This window comes from Schistocerca gregaria, chromosome X (assembly GCF_023897955.1).
Source record: "Schistocerca gregaria isolate iqSchGreg1 chromosome X, iqSchGreg1.2, whole genome shotgun sequence".
NCBI lineage: Eukaryota > Metazoa > Arthropoda > Insecta > Orthoptera > Acrididae > Schistocerca > Schistocerca gregaria.
The window spans coordinates 210,640,013-210,660,325 of record NC_064931.1 but is presented as its reverse complement, the minus strand read 5'-3'; the positions used below and the strand labels follow the sequence as shown (position 1 = coordinate 210,660,325).

At 43.7% G+C, this 20,313-nt stretch overlaps 1 protein-coding gene across 2 annotated transcripts in view; it reads right to left on the bottom strand.

Moving 5' to 3' along the window:
• The window catches only part of LOC126299611 (uncharacterized), a 468,671-nt gene that overhangs the window by 268,697 nt on the left and 179,661 nt on the right, over positions 1-20,313 (bottom strand). The window lies entirely within an intron of this gene.

Below are 20,313 nucleotides of genomic sequence, written 5' to 3'. Positions count from 1 at the left end.
GTCCTCCCTCGGGCATGGGTGTGTGTGTGTTTCTCCTTAGGATAATTTAGGTTAAATAGTGTGTAAGCTTAGGGACTGATGACCTTAGCAGTTAAGTCCCATAAAATTTCACACACATTTTGAACATCCTGAGAATAAGATACGATAGATTCAGGACGCATAAAGAGATAGAGACATTTTCTCGCCACACAACACGCACACTGGAAAGAACAGAAACTGGTTGATAAGCGTACTAACTACTGCCAACCACGCATCAGCTCCCAGGAAGTTGAAAAAAGCACAATATCTGGTGAAACATTCGTAATGAAGTATCTAGTCGGCTGAATAGTAATTCGTGTCCATATTGCGCCACTCATATAATAAATGGAAGTGTCACATAGCCTACGAGATGCCTACAGCCCGAAGTACCGTTTATCGGAAAGCAGCACAGTAAGAGCTCAGACATTGATATTGCAAGAGTGTCTTCAAAATCCGCATGGCTTGTGAATATGTCACATCTCTGAGAAGTTCGATAAAATTTTGTATTTAAAAGGGGGATAATTTCATTCACATATTGTCCAACAACAGTCACTGTGGTTTCGACGAAACTACAATTTTGGCCATTACATTTGCTTCACCAGGAAGGATAGCAAACAACGAAATTTTACTAGTGGTGCGTAACTACGTATACAGTATACCAGAAAGAACGGAAGAATACATGGTTAAATTTGTGATCTGAGAGTGTACAAGGTGCGAAATTTAGTACACACAGCTGCCCTCTCTGGCATCAACAACGCCTCTACACTGGTTGAGCATCGGGTCGAACTGAGCTCTGATAATCGATACTATTACGTCGTTTCATGTTGTTTCAGCTGATCGCCAGTTCGCCAATCTTAGTGGCTGGTGAGTGGTGGCGTGACAGACTCACGGCAACCGATGAACAGATATTTTGAATGGGCGAGAGATCGAGAGAACGTGCTGACTAGGGTAACACTCGAATAATCTATGTATAGAGGTAATTTAGTACAGAACAGAGATCATTCTGTCTTCGACTATCTTGCTGAAAGATGTCACGGAGACCGCGAAAATAGGGCATGGCCATCGACCTTAACATGTCGGAAAAGTAACAGTTGTTGTCCATATTACCGGCCATGTGAACCATAGGTGATCGTGTTGTCTACCCAACAGCACCCCATACCGTAAAACCACGCGCCGGGAGTGCATGACGATGCGAATGCCTTCTAGCAACGTTTGTTGCCCTCGGAGCATCTCCAAATGGATACCTTCATCGTGAAGTTGGAACACCGTGAATAGTCTGAACTTCCGCGATTTTTTATACAGTACTGGTTATCTGTTAGAACTGACAACTCTATGCAAACGTCCCTGCTCTACGTTGTTAAGTGAAGGCCGTCGGCCACTGCGTTGTCTGTGGTGAGAGGAAATGCCTGAAATTTGGTATTCTTGGCACACTCTTCACACTGTAGATCTCGGAATACTGAATTCCCTAGAGGTTTTCGAAAATGAATGTCCCATGTGTCTAGCTCCAACTACTATTCCGCGTTCAGAGCCTGCTAATTCCCCCTATAATCATCTTCGAAACTTTTTCATATGATTACCTGAATACAAATGACTGCTCCGCCAATGCACTGCCCTGTTTTACCTTGTATACACGATGCAATACTACCGCAATCATACTTTAATATCGCTATCCCATGAGTTTTGTTACTGCAGTATATATAAACAGCTGTCGTTAAATAGCTCACCCAGTCGTGAGAGAACCAGTAAAAGGGAAGATGTCGATGGGCATAACATCAGGCGGCGTGGTGAAGCAGCAGCAGGAGCAGCAACATGGCATTGTAATTGTGTTGTTTAATGTTAGCTACAGTCTGATATGACACTGTCTGTAGATGAATGGTATCGACTATGTGAGACATCAATTCATATTTCTGCTTTGTGCCACAGCAACATTCACTCGCCATCAGTAATGGTGAGAGATCACACGGTGCCGGCCTGAGTGTGGCCGTGCGGTTCTAGGCGCTACAGTCTGGAGCCGAGCGACCGCTACAGTCGCAGGTTCGAATCCTGCCTCGGGCATGGATGTGTGTGATGTCCTTAGGATAGTTAGGTTGAATTAGTTCTAAGTTCTAGGCGACTGATGACCTCAGAAGTTAAGTCGCATAGTGCTCAGAACCATTTTTTTTTTTACCATACTGTCACAGCAGGAGACTTCCCTGGAACAATTAGAATATTTAACAGCAGAGTCTGCGGGAACCGACTAGTGTTATGATGATTATGATGCATGTCGGAGGAAAAAAAGACTGAATCATTACCATACAATAATATACTTGCTTTAACTATAGGACCTTCAGGTAGCAGGACGATTGATCTTGTTCTAACACTAGGCCAAAATATCAGCTAATGCACGAAATTTTGAGTGACATTGAGAGAGTAACTTACAAGACATTTAGCAAAAGCAGTGATTGCCTGAAAGTATGAAGCCACACAGTGTGCTAATATTAAATAAGTTAGCAGAGGAGAATGAGAATGGGATCCGGAAATATTTCTGCTTTGGCTGCCATATGCATTTTATTTGAGCCAGAGATACTCAAGGATGCAGAAGCAGTTGGGCAGGATTAATGAATACCTTATTATCGCTTTCAAACAGGACAATCTTAATTTGAGGCATATTTAACGAAGCTCATGTAGGAACCAACATGTTATTCAATGAATTTGTCACCATATGCAGGGACTGCTGGAATAATTAGCAGAGTGGCTTTCTGGTTACTAGTAAAACTAGTAAAGTGAAGGAGAGCCCATATAGACGAAACTTTTATGAGACTGTGCATAAAAGGCAGTGTACCAAAGAGTAACTGTATCAGTATATCGTAGACTATGGTTAAATTCCCACGTATGCAATGCGCGCTCATCTCGATAGGGTCAAAATGGTTCAAATGGCTCTGAGCACTATGGGACTTAACATCTGTGGTCATCAGTCCCCTAGAACTTAGAACTACTTAAACCTAACTAACCTAAGGACATCACACACATCCATGCCCGAGGCAGGATTCGAACCTGCGACCGTAGCACTCACGCCGTTCCGGACTGAGCGCCTTAACCGCGAGACCACCGCGGCCGGCTCGATAGGGTCAAGCACAAGCCATACATACATTTATACATCGACAGAAAAATTGAGACAATCAACGCAACATTAATGGAACTGGATAGTGGTGTCAAAGCAGTGACTGCGAAAGATGAATCTCAGCTGAATGGTAGAATACAGCAGAGAGAGCAAGATATCAACACAAAGTTAACGGAATTGGATAGCAGTATCTATCAGGGAAGCAGTTACAAAAGTCAAAAAGTTCAACGACAAAATTCAAAAAAGTGAGCCATACGTAGAGGGAAAAACTGAAGCAGATAACGTAAGTATCAATGCGAGGCTAACAGAACCGCATGTGTTTACCAAGGGAATAGCTATGAAATTCAAGTTGGACGAATCCCTGACGGGGGAGACGAATGAGAGTCTGTCGAGATGAATCTGAGAAAGAAGACTTAAGAAGACGGACAACTCATCAACCTCAGAGTATATAAGATGTGTACTATCTCTAAGTGTGAGCAGTATGCAACAGAATATCGATAAAATGCAAAGTCACAGAAGCGTGGAATGCCATGGCGGAGGAAGAATGGCTCTGAGCACTGTTGGACTTAACATCTATGGTCATTAGTTCCCTAGAACTTAGAGCTACTTAAACCTAACTAGCCTAAGGGCAGCACACAACACCCAGTCATCACGAGGCAGAAAAAATCACTGACCCCGCCGGGAATCGAACTCGGGAACCAGGGCGCGGGAAGCGAGAATGCTACCACACGACCACGAACTGCGGACTATGGTGGAGGAGGAGGAGGAGGAGGAGGAGGAGGAGGAAGAAGAAGAAGAAGGATATACTACACAAATACATTAACAGTATTAGACCAGTGATGAACAGGGAACATACTGAAGATCAGCATAAAAAGCTAAACACATTACCTGTGAAGTACATTTATTATGCTGACACTAATAAAATCATAGACGACTATGCCTTCTAATAGCCTCAGCTGCAGCAGGGAATACAACTCACACAAACGAAATATCAATCAACTCTGAGTTTTGAGAGAGACGCATTACTGAATAATGGAGATGGTCGTGCGTTAACACCGCAGGCCTATTCTCAAAACGTTCCAGCACATATATGAGTCATATACGTGGCCTCCGTGATTTATGGTAGGCAGAACTCGTGGGTATGAGAGAAGACAACGTACTCAAATGTATTTTAATGATCCAGATATGAATTCCTAATTCACTTGGGCCCTTCCTGTGAAAGCAAAGACTGGGAGGGACGTTACGCAGATTGGGTCTAGCAGCAGCAGCAGCACGCGGTGTTCTACCATAAAGTGAAATGTAGTTCTGTACTGTGTACTGATGCATTCCGAAAGAGGGAAGTGATGGTGGTGCTGAGGAGAAAAGCATTGTCCAAATCTGGGGGGAGAAATGATGTGATACCACAGCGTGAGTTGCTCATAGATTCAAAACTATCACCAAGAGCATTATACTATGCCAGTTTTCCAAAATGCAGGTCAGAGGGTCTGGTAAGGCACTCTGCTGTGTACTCCATCTCGATATATACTCGTATCTCTCTAATCCACTTTTTTTTGGGGGGGGGGGGGGGGTGTCCAATTACATTCCTCTTCTGAAACATATTTTCGCTGTATGTGGTTGTGTTAATGTCCAAGTTCTAACATATAATTATTGCTTTACATGGTGACTTCTGGCTAGCGATAGAAATCACACTGAACATTCCTTTGATCCGAGAACAGGTAAAACATGTGATGTCTGCTGGCGTTATAATTTCAAAGGCCTCTCATTCCCCGTAAAACTCCAGGTCCTACCCAAATTCAAGAGGCAGAACCGTGATTATTCAATTCACTTGTACACCGGGGTGTTGTTGAGCCAGAAAGTGAACACACAAAGCAGAACAAAGAAGACAAGCATAAAGTAATTTGACCCTTCTACTTTTCATAATTAGCCTGTCAGCATCCCAGGCATGTAGACCTGTTGCAGTCCCCCCGAGGAAAATGAAAATCAATACGTGTGCTTCAAAAACACGTCCCATTTACTTTCCACCCAAATGTCCAAATATCATGATGCTCAGCATTTTTGCTGTAGATGTAACTCACTTGCCATGTGTATCTAGAAAGACACTTCACTGGCAGATCAAGCCAAGAACTTGTTTGTACCTGTGGAAATGCCTATCTACGATAAAAAGGTCTTAAAAGTTTAAGAACACATACCACGAGGAGCGAGTCCCTTTGTCGTTCACACCAACTTGTAGTGTCTCCTAGCTCCTATGACGCATTGTGAAAGCAACTCCTCTACCTCCCAAACTACCTTCACAGAACGGCACGTGCTGAATTTGATAGCATATCTAGCTGTATGCTGGTATGTCGCGGTTGGCAACAAATTCGAATCTTAAGTCAGGGATAGCCCCCCAAAATATATGCCGGGTGAGCTTGAAATCCTTACTTGGGAAGTTGATGGGATTTATCTCAACAACGTCCCCATGACCAACTCAGAGGAGAATAATGCCTTGTGTGAGCAGGCATTTGAGTGTCATATTTGTGGTGTACCACTGGATAGAGACGTGGGTTATCCACGTAGAGATCACTCTCATCTAACAGGAAAGCTCCGCAGCGCAGTTCACAACGCATGCAACTTGAAGCACCTATTGCCACGGCAAATATCCGTCTTTTTCTACAATTTGAGCTGGTATGATGCCCACTTCCTCGTTTGGCACTTGCGTGATTTCAGGTTGAAGGATGATAAGGTCACTGTCGTTCCTGACACTGTTGAGGAGAATATCTCCCTTCCCAAGAGAATTATGCGAAGAATATGGATTCTATCAGTTTCATGCACATGAATCTCTGGAAACTTGCTGAGATATCACTAGAGCTACATATTATCCCAATGATGCAATGAATCACCTAGTGATGACGAAAGGGGGGGGGGGATCTTTCCCTACGAATACCCGGATTGTATAGACACACTCCACAAAACCACATTATCTAGTAAACTAAGAGGCACTACCTTTAATGGTTGCGGAGCATGAGCACACAGAGAATGTTTGGCAGGAATTTGGCACATACTATCTGGACCCTGCCTTCAATTTCACTGCATCAGAGCTTTCGTGGGATGCAATGTTAAGGAAGACATGGGCCAGTGTCAAACTATATGCTGCTCTTCTTCGAATGCGGGATTTGCGTGACACATTTTCAGTGCCTGTACAGGTATGCCACGGCGAATAACCCGCAAATGAGTGAGGAGGAGGAGTCCAAGCCATTTGGCGATTTACGGTACATCCTTTACTGGATTTCAACACCCTATACAGGTCCTGTGTGTGTGTGTGTGTGTGTGTGTGTGTGTGTGTGTGTGTGTGTAGAACGATCAGAAAGAAGGTGTAAATATTTTATAAAAGATTAAGAAGTGTATATAGAAACAAAATGGGAAACATAGTATTTAAGTTCCTCTTCAATATCTTTATATGTATGTACATGTATATATGCAATCTTTTAAATTACAAGAAGAAATAAATTATTGTAAATTAACCTTTTAAATAAGCCGTATATTAAGAAATTACTACTGTGTACAAACAAACAAAAATAGTTAACATTAAGAAAGAATGATTGTCAATAAACAATAAGTTATTCTTATTATTAGTGTAATTATTTACAGAAGAACCTGACCCTTTCACTATCACAGTAGAACTGACTAGAGTCACGCAACTGAACTATAGAGAGAGAAAATTATTGTTGATAATCCGAAACTTGATTTGCTATTGTTTATAGCAAACCAGAACCACGCCTTCCCTCCATGATGCTCAGACCTTGAATGAATAGGCCTACTCAGTTGAACTACTGATGAAGAATGATAAAGGAGAGCTCGAATCTTATTGGTCCATGGGTTTACCACCATTTTAATGTGCTGTCACTAGTTCATGGGTTTCTCACAAATTGTATAATACGTGACCAGTATCGAGTTACGTCACGACCATGAATATACGTAATCCACTGCCCAAGTTGCGTGGGTATGTCAGGGGAATCCCCTGGATAACCTTGAAGATAACTCACTGAATTACCTAAGGTATGTGAGGTTTCACTGGGTGACCTTTATCAACATCTGGACGTTTCCATGGGGGGGGGGGGAGGGGAGGGAGAGACCGATCTTGACCTTGAAGATGTGGCCAAGCGTGTAACCCAACACCGGATGTGTAATTTGATACCCTCCTTTTATCTTATCATTGATTTTGAGATACGATTGTTACCTCGTCTGAAATGCCACTGTTATCCTACTTATGAATTTCATACTGACAATCATTATTCAAGTGTTGGTCGAACGACTGTTTTGTAAGCTACTTCCTTTGTTGATGGATTACACAGTTATCAAGTTGACTGCCCACATTGCTCCAGACATCGTCACACCATCTGTGTGGATACTTGGCTGGTCACAAGTTCATTTCCTGGTGTGGCTATACGATCCTGCACAGCTGAGTGAACACTATGTCTGTCCTCTGATGATGCAGAAGTAGAGAGGATATAAAATGTATAATGGCTACAGGAAGAATAGCGTTTCTGAAAAAGAGGAATCTTAGCATCTCATCTAAATTTAAGCATTTGGAAGTCTTTTCTGAAGGAATTTGTGTGAAGTGCAGCTTTGTACAGAATTGATAGTCGACGACAAACAGTTCAGACAAGAAGAGAAAAGAACATTTGAAAAGTGGTGATGCACAAGATTAGACAGGGTGCAGTAGTTATTCCGAGATTAAGAGGATTGCAGCGGATAGTATTACGTGGAGAGCTGCATCAAAACAACCTTCGGACTCAATACGGCAGCAACAACAACTACAACAATACGCTTAGTACAATATCTGGCCGAATTTCAACTCTTAGGGGACAGTTTTCATAATCACAACAGTATGTTAAGGCAAAATATATTAAAAATCAAGTTTTATGGAGTTGATGAGTTATACATTTGATTATAACGGCGATACGAAAAAATGGCTCTGAGCACTATGCGACTTAACTTCTGAGGTTATCAGTCGCCTAGAACTTAGAACTAATTAAACCTAACTAACCTAAGGACATCACACACATCCATGCCCGAGGCAGGATTCGAACCTGCGACCATAACGGTCGCCCGGCTACAGACTGTGCCTAGAACCGCACGGCCACTCCGGCCGGCTATAACGGTGATACAATGAATACTAATTTTTATATTCATATTAACTCGGCAAGAATTTAATGCTGTGATCAGAAAAGCTTATTTCATTACTGTGCAACTGTACCCGTTTAAACCGTGTTTTATAATTTAACTTACGCGTATTTGTATGTGCCACCCGAAAAAACGACTGCAACGTCTCTCTTCTTCCCCTAGCGCCATCTATCGTCCAACAGTTGTATTTCTGGAAACGTTTGAGCAGAGTTGGCGGCTGACGTCTCGCTTAAGTGCTCGTTTTATTTAATTTGATAATGCGCATTGATTTTCCAGTTTTAATTTTTGGTAAGTGGAATGATGATGGTAGACGTTGAAACCTCATTATAAATAAATGTATTAAGCGATCTATATCGCTTCACTCACAAAATAAAATTAAAAAACCATTTCGAATGTGCCCAGACTACCGAGTAATGAGAACCACTCTGCTGCTGCCTGTAAGGGAGAGGAAAAGCTATTCCAGCCAACATTCCCACGCTTCAATAAAATAAATTCTAACAGACAAAATTTTCCTCTGCTTTTCGTGAAAATTTGAAATGAAGTCCGTACGCACTGAAGGACATGTTAACTCAATGCAAAAAATTAACTCCGTCGACGCTGAGCATTGGCCTCTCATACAGGTTTACGACTAGGATCGAAGCCTAGGGAAGGACGCGTCGCAATTCTGTTTTTTTTTTAATACATTAATTTGAAAATATCAGCCAACAATACATATAGCATGAATGGCGAGGGATAACGCTGCGAGACATTCAGGTGATTTTGACCGTCCATTGTACGGAGAAACTTAGTGGAAATACCGTCAACAAGACTACTGGAGCACGACTGGGAGTTTTTAGTATAACGTACACAGTTGTGATTCCATCTGAGATTCCGCTTTAAGGCCGACACAAAGTCCGGTAGAAAGTGAGAAGGAAGGCGCAACCACTGTGAAGTAAGGCTCTGTTACTTAACGGAACAGAAAGTACGCCCGTTAATTCCTCAGTCCAATTAAGGTAATATACGTTCTATTTCTTCGCACATTTAACGGTATGCTCCTTCTTAACTTGGGTAGTTATTCACTAGGGAGCCAGGCGTGTAAGTTTTTCTGGATTTATTTTGTTTACATCTAGCACTTCATATCTAGATATTTTATAAAGTCTTTCGACGCGTTTTTCTGTCTGTATGTTATGGCTAATTTCACGAACTATTGCACGAATTTCCATATGGTTTTCAATAACGAACAGACTAATACACGAGAAGGATTGTATATGTAATTTATTGTTGATAGTAAGGAGTGGGTAATATATGTATTGCTATCTCTTCCATATTTTTTGATCCACATCCCATGAACCACGCATCTTGCCGACATGGTTGTGGCTTGTGTGCCTCAACGATACTGATACCCGTACCGCACGAGCAAACACGACAGAGAGCTATTCGTGGAGAGGCCTAACGAACACGTAGTCCCTGAGGAGCTTTTCGATAGTCACGGGGGCAAATCTGCATGACTGACTGATCCGGCCTTGTAACATCAGCCAACATGGCCTTCCTGTGCTGGTACTGCGAACGGCTGAAAGCAAGTGGAACTAAAACCGTTACTTCTTCCGAGGACGTTAGATGTACTGCATGGTTAAATCATAATGATATTCTCTTGGGTAACATTCTGGAGGTATAATAGTCCTCAATTTCGATGGGCGGGACGGGGGTTACTTAGGAGGGTTCTTCTTCAGGAAAAACAAAACTGACATACTACAGGTCCCAGCGTGAAATTTTATACCGCTATATCGGGTAGGTAGATAAAAAGTTTAAACAGGTAAATGTATAGGTCGAAGTACGATATAGTGAGAATTAGCAGAGGGCAGTGATACAAAGAACAGGACTTCTGGCCAGTTGAGTATAGAGCGATAAATGTACAAAATCAAATAGAGGTAATACAAGAGTAGGTCTAATAACAAATAAGAAAATAGCAATGCGAGGGAGTTTCTAAGAATAGGATACTGAACGCATTACTGTAACCAAGCTAGACACACAGCTAACCCAACACAATAACACAAGTTTAGATACCAACTAGCTTCGCAGATGATGAAATTGAAAGAATTTGTGATAAGGCAGTAGGAATTAATCGCATGGGTAAGGGCGACGAAAACTTAATTGTGATGGGGGAATGAAATTCGGTAGTAAAAAAAGGAAGAGAAGGGTGACGTGAATATTTTTGTGGGGGTTTTAGGGCGCAAAACATCTAAGGTCATAAGCGCCCAGTATAGGACCACAGAATGCTGGGACCGCGAGGGTAAAAGAAAACCGCTGCGAGGTCCAATACAAAAAGGAAGAAAAAACAAACCTAAAACGTCAAGACGTTACTGGAGAGTATTTAAAAGACGTCGACAAGACACCGGAGTCACCAGGTAGAAATCAAATCTTTTGTGTAATATTACTGCTTTTAAAAAAAACTTAAAACGCGACCCAAAGCTCGCACATCATCCGCTAAAATGTCCGGTGAGTCGGGCGGCAGCCCGACCCTGAGACGTAAGTGGCTAAAATAGGGGCACAGGACCAGGAAATGTTTGACTGTTAATGGCTGGCTACAGAAAGGACAGTTGGGTGCAGGGTCGCCATCAACAATTGGCGGTGACTAAAGCGGCAGTGCCCTATTCGCAACCGAGCTAACATTACTTCCTCACGACGAGACGGCCGGAAGGAAGGTGACCAGGCTGTTGGGAGAGGTTTGACTTCTCTTAGTTTGTTCCCATGAAGGGAGCACCAATGGTCATGCCAAAGTGACGTGATACGCCGATAGAGAAAAGTACAAATAACTTTCGATGGAACAGAGTAAGAGGCGGGCCAACCGAGATGGACTCCGGCCTTGGCTGCAGCATCAGCAGCGTCATTCCCAGGCACACCAACATGGCCAGCAACCCACATGAAAATCACTTGGGTTTCCCCATCCGGGAACAAATGGAGGCAGTCCTGGATCCGTTAAACGATGGGGTGGACTGGATCGGGATCATCTAGACTGTGAAGGGCGCTGAGGGAGTCAGAGCAGATCACACAGCGAGTGAGCTGGTGCCTCCGGATGTAGTGAATAGCCCGATAGAGGGCAAAAAGATTTGCTGGAAAAATTGTGCACTGGTCGAGAAGCCGGTATTGAAATTTATCAGCCTCCACAACAAAAGCACAGCCAACACCTTGGGCAGACTTGGAACCATCAGTGTACAAAAATATGCGATCGGCAAGTTGTGAGCGAAGTTCGCGAAATTTGCAGCGATAGGTCAGCTCGGGAGTCGAATCCTTCGGGAACGAGCAGAGGTCAAAACGAACACAAACCTCTGTCTAAAGCCAAGGTGGGGAAGGGCTCTCCCGCATTGGGAAAGTGACAGGTAGTGTGAACTGCAGCTGCTGAAGCAGGTGACGAAAGCGGACGTCGAGAGGCCGCAGAGAAGAAACGTACATCTCGTACTGGCGGTCAAGAATGTCATCCAAAAAGGGTCAACGGTTGGGTGGGCGGGCATGGAAGAAAGCCGACACGCATACCTACTGAGTAGGATGCAGCGCCGGTATGACAGTGGTAGTTCACCGGCTTCTGCGTAGATACTCTCAAAAGGGCTAGTACGGAAGGCACCAGTGGCGAGACGGATCCCCAAATGATGTATTGTATTTAGACGGTGTAAGATAGCCGGCCGTACGGAGGAGTAGATAATGCATCCATAATCCAACTTGGAGCGGACAAGAGATCGATAGAGGCGGAGGAGGACAGTCCGGTCAGCTCCCCAAGAGGTACCACTCAGTACACGAAGGACATTTAAGGACTGGGTGCAGCGTGCAGCCAGGTAGGACACGTGGGGAGACCAACTGAGTTTCCAATCGAATGTCAGCCATAAGAACTTCGTTGTCTCCACGAACGGGAGAGCATTTTCGCCCAGTCGCAAGAACGGTGGAAGAAACGCCTTGTACCGCCCGAAGTTGACACAAACGGATTTGGTAGCAGAAAAGCGGAAACCATGTGTGACACTTAACGAATAGAGACGGTCCAGACAACGCTGAAGACAGCTTTGCAGGAGACACGTCTGCTGGGAGCTGCAATAAATAGCAAAGTCGTCAACGAAAAGAGAGCCGGAAATGCCAGCTGGAAGGCAGTCCATAGTGGGGTTGATGGCTATGGCGAAGAGAACGACACTCAGTACGGAGCCCTGAGGCATCCCGTTCTCCTGTGAAAAGCTGTGGGATAAGGAGGAACCCACACGTACCTGGAAAACTCTGTCTGTTAAAAATTCCCGGATGAAAGTGAGAAGACGATTGCGAGGGCCCAATGTGTGCATAGTACGTAGAATGCCTGTTCGCCAACAGGTATCATTGGTTTTCTCCAAATCAAAGAAAACTGCCACTGTTTGTCGCTTCTGCAGAAAATTATTCATGATCAGCATCGACAGGGTGACGAGATGATCAACCGCTGAGCGGCGCTTTCGGAATCCACACTGAGCATTAGTGAGAAGATGGTGTGACTCAAGCCACCAGACCAATCGACCATTGATAATATGTTTCATCACCTTACAAACGCTGCTGGTAAGGGAAATTGGACGATAGCCGGAAGGAAGAGATTTATCTTTACCAGGCTTCGGTAAGGGAACAATAATAACTTCACGCCAATGTGTGGGAAATACACCGTCAGTCCAAATACGGTTGTAGGTATCGAGGAGAGCGTTTTCCCGCAGGAGGAAGATTCTGCAGCATGTGGACGTGGATTGTATCGGGCCCAGGAGCAGAAGACCTGGATGAGGAGAGAGCACGTTCGAGCTCCCTCATTGTAAAAGGAGTATTGTAGCATTCTCGATTCAAAGAAAGAAAAGCGATTGCACGAGCCTCCTCCTCCTGTTTCCGAGGAAGGAAGACAGGCTGGTAGTGGATGGAGCTTGAAACCTCCGCAAAATATTGGCCCAAACTGTTGGAAACATCGACAGGGTCGACTATGACGTTTACCGCCACAGTGAGACCAGGGATCGGAGAGTGGGCGGTGGTCCCAGAAAGCCGGTACAGGCCACCCCAAACGAGAGAGGACGGAATAAAACTGTTGAACGAGCTGGTGAAGGAAACCCAGCATGCTTTCTTACTTTCCTTAATAGTGCGACGGCACTGCGCACGTAGTTTTTGTAGCGCTCCTTCCAGCACGGGCCCTCCAAAGGGGAGCGCCCGCCTTAGGTGACTGTCCACACCTTAGGTCACACCTCCCGGACGACAGACGGAGGGACCAATCGGGAGAGGAGGAAGGTAACAGCTCAGGCAATCACCCCTCCTTGGGCCTAGCCTGTACCAGGGAGTAGGTGTGGGCCCTACATGCCAACCCAGGGCTGGCAATTACCCGTTACCTAGTCTCCTGCTACGTGTCAAACGCGTGGGTGGCCGTCAGGCACACACAGGGAGGAGAAGAAAAGAAAAGAAGGAAAGGAAGAAAGGAAGGATGGCCTCAAACGCCACAGCGGAGGAAAAGGAGAACAGAACAAGGAAAGAAAGGGACAAGGAAAGAAAGGGACAAGGAAAGAAAGGGACAAGGAAAAAGGAAACAGGGAAAGAGCAAAACGAGGGAAGAGCAGGACAGGGAAAGGGTAGTATAGGGAAGGAGCGATACGGGAAAAGAGTAGTGCAGGGAAGGAGCTATACAGGGAAAGGACAGAGAGAAGAGACCTACAAGTAAACCAACGCAAATGAGTTTCATGAGCCCATGGAGGCACGAGACATCTCCCCAAGAGAGGGGGAAAGGACAGAAGTAGAGGAGACAAGCAGCACTGTAAGAGAAGCGGTGCTGCGAGGGCTGGGGCCCCGTGGACGCCAAGCACGTACTCAGCAAATAGCGGTGAACCCCCTGGGGGGGGGGGGGGGGTTTATACGTGGAAATGGCTTTGGATACTGGAAGTTTTCAAATAGATTACATAATGATAAGACAGCGGTCTAGAAACCACATTTTAAAATGCAAAACATTTCAATGGCCAGAGGGGGACTCCGACTGTGATTTTTTTGTTATGAATTGCAGATTAAAATTGAACAAATTGCAGAAATGTAGAAAAATTAAGGATATGGTACATGATAAGTTGAAAAAAGAGGTTTTTGAGATTTGCAAACAGAGCATTAGACAACAACTGACTGAAACAGGGGAATGAAATACAATAGGAGACGAACAGGTAGTTTTGAAGCGGAGAATCAAATCTGCAAAAAGATGGAGCGCAGTAGAAATCCTTGGATAACACGTGAGATATTGAATCTAGGAGAAAGAAGAAAATAAAAAAAATGCAGCATTTGAAGCAGTCAAAACCGAATACGCAAGTCTAAAAAATAAGACAGAAGAAGTACAAAATGGCAACCCAGGAAAGGTTACACGATAAAGATGCAGACGCATGGATATGTAGGGGAAAGGCAGATGCTGCCTATTGCAAAATTAAAAAAACCCTTAGAGAAAAGAAAAGCATTTGTATGAATATCAGAAGCTCAGGAGGCAAAACAGTACTAAACAAGGAAGATACACTGGAAGGTGGATGAAATACACCGAAGAGGTATACAAGGGAACGAGAAGGTGGCTGGAATACGCCGAAGGGCTATACAATTGAAAAGAACTGGAAGTAGATGACGACGAGTTGGAAGATAAAATACTGTGAGAAGAATTCGGCAGAACATTGAAAAATTTAAGTCGAAACAAGGTCCGTACAGTTGACGACATTCCCTCAGAAATACTGCCGCGTGGTTAGAAGCGTCATATCACGGATTGCGCGGCCCCTCCCGCCTTTGGACCCTTAGGAATTCACACACTCACTCAGAACTACTGACGTCATTGGGAGAGCCAGCCGCGACAAAATTACTTCACATAGTGTACAACATACATGAAACAGGCGAAATATCCTCAAGACTTCAAGGAAGATGTAATTAATCCAGTTCCAAAGAAGTCGTACGCTGACAGTTGTGAAGATTACCGAATCATCACCGTAATGACTCATTCTTGAAAAATACTTCTGTGAATTATTTATAGAAGATGGGGAAAATGGTAGAAGACGACTTCTTCGGGGAACCACAGTTTGGGTTCCGGGGAAATATACGAACACGCGTGCAGTACTGACCCTACGACTTAGAATATGCGTTCAAGAAAGCCAAACCTTCGTTTACAGCAACTGAAGCTTAAGAGAAAGCTTTTGATAATGACTGGAATACATTCTTTGAAATTCTAAAGGTACCAGAGGTGAACGGGAGCGAAAAGGTACGTGCAACTTATACAGAAACCGACCTGCAGTTCTAGGAGCTGAAGGGCACTAAAGAGAAGCAGTAGTTGCAAAGAGAATGAGAAAGTATTGTAGCATATCCTCAATGTTGGTCAACCTGCACATCGAGCAAACAGCAAAGGAATCCTAGGATAAATTTGGAGTGGGAATTTACGTTCATGGAGAAGAATTGGAAACACTGAGCTTTGCCGATGACACTGCAGTTCTGTAGAGTCGTAAGAGGTACTGAATAGAATGAATAATGTCTTCAAAAGAGTTTATAAGTTCAACATCGGCATATGTAAAACAAGATTACAGGACTGTAATCGAATGAAATCTGGCGATTCTGAGGGAATCAGATTGCAAAATGAAGACATTAAAAGCAGAAGATAAGTATTGCTATTTGGGCAGGTAAATAACTGATGATAGTTGAAGTAGAGAGGAGATATAAAATGTATATTGTCACAGTATGATATCAATTTAAGTGTCAGGAAATTTTTTCTGAAGGTATTAGTCTGGACTGTGGCCTTTTATGGAAGTGAAACGTGGTCTATAAACAATTCAGGTAAGAAGACAGTAGAATTTTTTGATATGTGGTGCTGCACGAGAATTCTGAAGATTAATGGGCAGGTCGGATAACTAATGCAGAGGCAAAGAATCGAATCGGAAAAAAAACGAAATTTATGGCATAACTTAACACGCATGCCAGCGTGTACCACCAGTGGCTCTCGCTAGGTCCTCCCATCGGGCGGCGTATACCACAGAAAGCTCAAGCTCGACTTTTCCTATTATGCTACCAGCAATACACTACCGTATGATGTATTACGTATCAGTCAGGCGCCACGAACACCTGTGCGACCATTCTACGCGAGTGTTTCCTGAACAAATAAGATATCACAATTTGCAATGATCTAGTTTCAAATTATTTTCTGTGATTTCTTATTTTTTAAAAGAATGGACTTACGCCACTTTCAAAATAAAAGGTCAATGTATTACAATAGTAGCCTAGTTCGCTTGAATACGACCGCCTCCCCCACGGCGAGAAATAGGAAACGCAGTGCCGCCAGGTGACGGGAAGCATGAATACACCCCACAGCGAGAAACATTTCTCAGAACCGGTGTGGACGTATTAAAAGAAGATACACCCTGAGTTATCAAGTAATCGTCAGTGTGATAATGGAGAGAAGTGTGGGGAGCAAATATTGCAGAGGGAGAGCAACGGATAAATACAGTAAGCAGATTCGAAGGTATGTAGGCTGCAGTACTTATGCAGAGATGAAGAGGATTGTTCAGGAGAGACGAACGTGGAGAGCTGCATCAAACCAGTCTTCGAACTGAAAACAAGAACATTAACTACAACAGTGCACCACTCTCCCGAACGTTAATGATGATTCGAGGCTGGAACCACTGCTTCCCCTTACACCCCTCGCAACCATCAGTGGATCCCGCGCCAGTGCTCCTGACATGGAAACATCTTTGGAAGCCCTGGCGTTTGAAACCTAGGCCAGATGAGACCGGATCCAACACGAAGCTTCGCAACTGTACCGAAATGTTAAATATTGTTACATATTTACTGATTCTTCCTCGCTTCTTGGTAGATGTACTTCACAATCACAAATCTATATACAAGGTGATTCAAAAGTTTGTGTTCAAATTGAAGAGCCCGATAGACGAGCCGAAATACAAGAAGTCTGGACTAGAAATCTGTGATGTTGGAAGTAATCCCGATCCAGTGAAAGCTTTGGAATGTCAAGAACAACAAGTACGAGTACGATCACTGCATACATGCCGTAAGTTCAGCATAGGTAACGTATAGGTTAATCAATAACGTTTTACATTTAACGAGGTGTTCATAATGGCGACCACCACATTAATATAGACATAACATCTTCGTAGAAAATTGACGCTCTTAATAATTACACGAAGCATTGCGCGAGCCTCATCAGACGCAGCAAATATCCTGGCGGAAGGGTTTTTTCGTCGGGAATTGCTGTCACGTGTTGTCTCTCTCTCTCTCTCTCTCTCTCTCTCTCTCACACACACACACACACACACACACACACACACACACACACACACACACACACACACACACTCTTTTTCGATGTTCAGTTTTAACGTTTTTCTGGTGTTTTCCCTTTACTTTTCTTTACCGTTTCACTGTGACATTCACAATCATTACAGAAAATTTATTCGCACTTGCGAATATGAACCACCTTCGACTGTATATTAGAATGACGATAGTGAAAATATGTGCCGGACAGAGACTCTAAGCCGGATTATCTGCTTTTTACCATTGGTCGCTTTAACAGTTTCGGCTATCCGTGCATGAATTTTCATTTAAATGTTAGTATTCGAGATGACATTTACTCTGTCCTTGCACCTCCTTCTCCACGTGTAATATCATTCCCATTGTTGTTCACAAGTATTGTATCCTCTTCGACAACAACAGTCAGCTGAAGTCTGATGATAGGCCTTGTAAGCCAAAAACCGGTAAAAGAAATAAACTAATACTGTACAACTTCCACACTTTTGTGCTTTTCATTTATATTGATACATATCTGAATAACTACAGATCATCATCAATAATAATTGCTCCGTGTCAGATCGACTAGGAGGTAGTAGGTTCGAATCCCTTGTTGGAAGAAATTTTCAACGCCAGTATTTGGCCGGCGACGGGAGGAGATGTGGTGGTGTACAGCTCAAGATGATCAGCCGTTGGGAAAATGTTCTGGGTTAAAATCCAAACCACATGTCAGTGTCTCGTGGAGTGAAGGCATGTAACACTTGATGGTGAACCTCCCACCGGATGGGAATGTTAAATTACCCGACCGAACCACGGGTTCTCCCAGTAAACACTGCCACACGAAAATTTTTCTCTCTCTTGCGTATGAACAGAAAGAACAAATAGTGATAACGTACCCCTTAAACAGAACTGACGATGCGATCGATAGCAACAGAAATATTCCGCCAGCAGCAATATTTATTGACAGAGAGTAGATCAATCAAGACCCGCAGTAATTCCGAAACAACCGGGAAAGACGATATTTAATCGACAGAAAAAGGGCAACGCTATCAGGTTGCGTTAATATGTGCGGGAACGTTGGTACGATTCCAGTTCCTACAATTTCGGCTTCTGTTATCATTTCCTTGTCTTAGGGGGCAAGTCTTTTACTGAGAAGTGGAGCATCTTCAGTCCCTATTGTAATTATGACATCACATACAATTTTCGTCCGACTATAACAAGGCTCCGAGAAACTGGTACGTTCGCTGTTAGAAAGGTTGACTGTGGTACTCCATGGACATGCCGCACTCTTGACTTTAAAGAGGTCGTCCTTCGTCACGCACAAGAGAACCCGACCACGAGTAGTCGAAACATTGTTTATGCCATGAGCTCCTGTAGAACACACAGGCCAGAACGCACTCTCTCCACTGTGTGCGTGATGGGAAGCGGGAGATTTGGAAGTGATCGTTCCTGACTTGGGTTCCACATCAAAACTTTGTCTACTAGGTCACAACTACAATCCCTGGAAGCACGTAAAAGGAAATATCTAACACCCTATATACGTGTGGCTTCAACGTGCATAACTATTGAACCGATTACAGAAGGAAGTGCGTACCCTTGAGAAAAAATTACAGTTCAACAGCGGCCATTGTCTCAGAACTGCTTTAACGAACAGTAAATCAGGATTGCTGACTCTTTAATGTTGCAAGTAAAAAGCAGCACACAACAAAATATATCGTGCAGTTTTCACAGAATTTTATGGATAAAGCACGGTCAACGAATCAAACCGAAGCCTTAAGGAGCTACGAAAAGATTCAAAATTATAAATTGTTCAATTTTCACTAAAGACTTTCCCCTTTCAATTGATACATAATTTATTCAACTCAGACAACTACAACTATTTTAAAAATATTTTTGAAATATGTTCTGCATGGGCGTGACCAACTGTGGCGCTGTTAAACTGCTGTCAAACGTTGTACGTATGCTCATCAAGTACATTTTAGTGACAAGTTTTATTTAAAATTTCTGTAGTACGACCCGTTATCTGTAACCTACATAGCCTGCGTGTAACAGTTGCACCCGTCAGCAAGTGCCAAAGGGCGGCGCCGTTGCCTGCCGAACGTTGGCGTCCAGTGTGAATCGACCGTAATAGTCGATGAGCCACACTACCTGCGACAGGCGAATACTGTTGCCTACGCACGTCGTGCTCGCTTGTTCCTCGTGACCTTCGCAGCTATTTGGTGTTAGGGTAGGGCGAAAAACTCGTGGCTCGAGTACAAGAGCTAATGAGCGACGCGAATGTCGTACTAGCAGTGGAAGGGAAATCGGCGAAGTGTGATAATGACCCGCAATGAAAACTGCAGACAAGATAATTAAACCTTTAATGAACACATTATTTCATCAGCATAACATTTTCACCTTTGCATTTTCTTCCCCTCTTGCAACATCGTTCTGTCAGAAAATAGCTACAATTTCCGCTCGATGAGCATGTGCCTAGAACCAAAACTTTTGTCTCTATACACTGAGGTAATAAACGTAATGAGATACCTCCTAATATTGTGGCATGGACTCAACAAGTAGTAGGAAGTCCACTGTGAAAATACTGAATAATGCTGCCTCTACAGCCGTCCACAATTGCGAAAGTGTTGCCACTATAGGATTTTGTGCACGAACTGACAGGTTGATTATGTCCCATGCTCGGCGATTTGGCTGGGCAAATCATTCGCTCGAACTGACCAGAAACTCCTTCAAAGCAATCGCCAACAATTGAGGTCCGGAGACTTGGCGCATTGTCAGCCATAAAAATTCCCTCG